A 4,926-nucleotide genomic window follows, 5' to 3' on the forward strand; every position below is an offset into this window, starting at 1 on the left:
MGGCGAAGTTACTATTTTCCGATTAAATTTCGTTGAGGACTTCRTTGAMTACACACGAACAGCGCATGGTGCCGCATCGACTTACTATTATTATTTACAACGCATTGTGCAGCTGCTGCATGTTGATGAATAACATGCGAAGAAACCAACAATTTCACGTAACTAAAATTGCACRTAAATACGAAATACTTATACACAGATGTGCATACAAATATTGTCTTCCTCTTCGACCATATTTTATGAGCTGAACGCATTAGTATTCACACATAAGCGCAGCAATTTATGTAACAGATCGCTATTGTAWGTACTGCAATTCTAATATACACATGCAACTATACATATACAAACACATTTATTTATATACTACAAACATATATACTGTGTGTCCATATATGCGCTGTACATATTTGTGCAGGATATGTACTCAAATATTTATGTGTACAACTGTGCATGTCATCTCCATTTCACTTGGCACAAACACACCTGCATTCCTGCGCCGCTGAGGAACATGGCGCCTATTTGAAGTRCRTTTCAAGGCTGAGTGCATTTCGCCGCTACATTGCCGTGCGCAAATATCTATGTGTACGTGCACAGATTTAATATAAATTCATAAAATGCAGGCGGCTGGCATCGTTTTGTGCAGTTATTATGAGTACAATTTAATATTTAACTGCAGGCAGACATTTCAGTATTACATACTTGTATATAAGCTCAATATATATCCTGATATATGCATAGAAGTACAATTTATGTATATTTGTGCAAAAACAAATAAATAGAGATATTCCTCTAAGCGGGCAAACCAGCAGTTCTCGATARCAGAAAGTTTTGTTCTTGTAAAATGTCTTTCTTCAAGTGTTCGTCTTATATAATATCTCACTTCAAGTGAGTCAATGCATTGGCTGCACTCTGCAAACAGGAAGGTGTGTCTCTATTTCTCAGCAGACTTAACTGGTTTAAGCGTGCAAGACATTAAATTGATACACAATTTGAAAGCATAAGAAGCGAAAAASTATCTGTCTTTAAATTATATTTAAGCCACAGCTTTTGAAAGAGATTGTGTGATAGTGCGTATAATAAGAAAAATAAGTTATGCAGCCACATTAAAAAAAAAWATTAATTAAACTTTTTTTAAATTTCGCAAATTAAGGGGTCAGTAGGGTAAACTGTAATGTTTTCCTGATTTTTTTTTCATAGAATTTTTTATTCTACAACTTTTTTTCACATATCTTGAGGTATATTKTGGAGYGTATAAACAAATTTTTMCGAAATTGTTTGATGACATCTGTCGAAGAAATGATTGGGTGAMTGAACACGATTTCTCATGTTTGGATCATCTGAAAAAACAATTTATTCTTAAAAAGTACATGAATGGTTATCGTCCCTACTAGAATCATGATAAAATGTCGATAAATAAAAAAGCAATTAACTTTTTTTTTTTAATTTTTCCCGATGTTTTTGTACATAAATTTTGTCATAGCATTGTCAATAAATTATAAAAAATTATAAGGACGATAGCTAGGCGYTTTGTGAACACTTAAAAATTAAAATTAAACAAATCGATTAGTTCGACCGGAATCATGTCCGCCAGTTTAAAAAAGTGTGTTTTGAGAAAAACGCGTTCAAAGTTTGATTGTTTAGATTTCCTACGCCAGGCGTGTAGTCCGAGCGCTCCGAACGTATTATTATTATTATTTTTTTTATTTTATAAAAGCTTACATAATAATACAATTATTATACAAACTAAGAAAATACGCAGCACTAGCATCATGGGCTATCGGCCGGAACGTATTATTATTTTTGGGCCTTTTTCGAAACCTTCCAATGGTAAGGTGGGTTTCTACATTAATCTAAGGGTATAAGGGAACAGAAAATGCAAAAAAAAAAAAAACAAAGTTCGAAAAAGGATTGTTGTGAATTTGTCATTTAATAATTGGGTCRTTGCTTTCATAAAAAGGGTAGGTGTACTTGCTAAATATTCGCCGGAATATATGCAACGTTTCTACAACTCTGTGCTGAACTGTTCATTTAAGCGTACTCCAAATTATGTAGCTGTAAGAACAATCTTTAAATTTCCGAAGAAGTGAAGAAAACTGTCGACATAAAATACTACTATTACCTCGTTTATAACCTATATTTTCGCCTATATGCTGCAGTAGTATGAACAGAAAGAGAAACAGAAACGTAAACAGAATCAGAAACATAAATACCGTAAATATTAGCTGAGATAAACTATCTTTAGTTTTCTTTTTTTTTCATTGGATACTATTCACTTATGAACGTAAAGTTCTTACACAGAGTAGGAAACGACGGAGACCCTTTAAAATATTTATGATAATGCGACGAGCTAAGTCCGTCTATTTATTCGCTTGTCTGTATATACGTTCTTCTGTGTTTGGGATACCGATTGTTTAATGGGCTACTTTTTTTTTTTTTTTGTTTTTTTGTTTGAAGGCGGTTGGCAAGATTTTTCGAGAACTACGCAACTAATCTTCATGAAATTTTACACAGGTCTTTGAGATACACTTTTTAAAGATTTTTTTTCGGTACAACTATTTGAAAAAAAAAAAAAATTTTGCGAAATTTTCGCTGAGATTTAAATTTTTTTGTAAGAACTCATGCCAAAAATCCCTATTTCAGTTTTTTTCTTTCGTCCAGGTTCCAAGCTAAGGTCTTAACTAAAACACGTATTTTTTCATTTTAGATGATCCTGTAAGGAGTTATGCTGCCAAAATGGGCGCATATTTTTTCCGAGGGCTCACCGGAAATAAATATCTCAATTTTTTCCGAGGGCTCACCGGAAATAATGTCGTAATGGCCGAGTTCAAAATATAATTTTCCAAAAATTTCAGAATTTCTTAGTGTATTTTTAGTAGTATATTTTTGTAACAAAAGAAATTGGAATAAAATATTTCATTCATTATATGAGGAAAAAATTTTGAAAATAAGCTGTTTTTTACCCGAGGAAATCTATGTATCTTAATGCTTTATTGTAATATATATTTTTATCAATTTAGTAAAAAAAAACTTTTGGGTTATACCTTTCAAGCCTTCAGCTGTCATTTTATACTTTTTGCTGAAGCACCTAATATACTTATATTAAAATACTACAAATTTATCTAAAATTTTGCCTGTAAACCTGTTTCATTTTATAAATTTTCAAGTATTGCGCAAATACCCACCCTTCTATTTCTTTTATCACCCTCCCTTATAATAATTATTTCGACTCAATGCTTATACCTTTCATCTTACTTTACCAAAGTAGCAAATAATAAGCGCAAGCTATTACATTCTCGTGAAACCAAAATCAGATATCAGATTTTTGCTTGTTGAAATCCGTTCATATCTCCAAAAGACCGCAAATTGTGGCCACTGACAACAAGTGAGGGCTGTGAAGAGTTTTCAGGAATACACACACAAGTAATCGCTTATACCACACGGCACATGCATGCAAAACATACATCCGTGGATACATATAATTATGTCATTGAGGTTTTGCATGCACACAAGCAGCCGCTACGATAGTGCTCAGGCAAACAATGGAAGACGTCAAGTATGATGAACAACCTTGAATGGGAAGGCGCTCCTCAAAGGCGCACAAAAACTGAAACGCATATATGTACTATATATATGTATAGATATAAGTGAGTGTATGCAAATAAGGGCTTACATGCTTATCACACACATATAAATATTACAATAGAGTAATAACGTTACATTTGTTATATTTACACACATACATGGATGCTTCCTCACACAAGCTTCCTCTTTGTCAGCATTTAGTTACAAATTCGCTTTAAAGCAATCAAAAATGGTGCAACACACGCACTTATAAAGTATATACAGCAGTGAGTATATTTGAGTTCACATCACCAACAGTCGCACACAATTAATCATACGCCCTGTTGCACCGCACACTGCAGTCAAATTTCCAATGCAAAGCTTACTTTTAGGGTTACGTAGTGTTGCTGCTTTTGTTGACTAACGCATTCTACACCATCGCTTACGAACATGTGATTGAGTTGCTCGTAAATGCATAAAGTTTTCAAACATTTTTGTAGCGGTTTTATTGCAGTTTCCAAAATTTATGGAAATAATATGTCCCACTACTGCAGCACAATTGCTCGATACTTTTGTAAAATATTTGACAACTGAACTTTCGGTGCAGATATGCATGTTATGTGGGAAGAACGTTGGCGAAAAGTAACTGTWATGCTTGAGGCGATAAAAGTGCACTAGCAAATTGCAGACGACAGAGCGTTGGCGTAAAGTTAAGAAGGCAGAAGCAGCGTCAATTTGAAGTCCTTTATTCAAAATAGTATACACAATAACTTTTACATAATATTTTAGGATATTTTAAGGTTGCACCGGTTAATGTTTTTAAACAATATCCTTCAATACCGAAAGACATCACAAATTGAAGGAATTTTGAATCTGTTAAAATTATATAATATTTTTTTAAAAGCGTTGCCACCTGTTTATAATCTTCATTTCACCAATAATAATAGGAAAATAAATATGGTTATTATTAAGAAAGTTTAAAAAATTTACAATAAGAATTTTTGATGGAAGGTGGCCATCTGTAATATATAAAAACTTAATTAAATTAGAATTAGTATTACTACAAAGGCAACCAAAAAGCACAAACTAAATAACTATGGTTATTATAGAAATTTTAAATTTAAATTTTCAGGTGGCAACCCTCCRTGACAATTTTTAGCTATAAGTCGCCTTAAATAATTTCTTACAAAAATCATATTACAATTGGCAGCCCGTTTGAAAATTTTGTATGAAAAAGCCTTACTTACTAGCAAAAAAAAAACTGAGAGAATTTTGATTCTGTTAAAACTATCAATATTTTTTAAAATCGCTCCCACCATTTTAAAATAATTAATAATAGGGAGTAAGGCGATGTGGTTTTTGCGA

The sequence above is a fragment of the Bactrocera latifrons genome, unplaced genomic scaffold (assembly GCF_001853355.1).
Source record: "Bactrocera latifrons isolate USDA-ARS-PBARC rearing strain unplaced genomic scaffold, ASM185335v1 scaffold_81, whole genome shotgun sequence".
NCBI lineage: Eukaryota > Metazoa > Arthropoda > Insecta > Diptera > Tephritidae > Bactrocera > Bactrocera latifrons.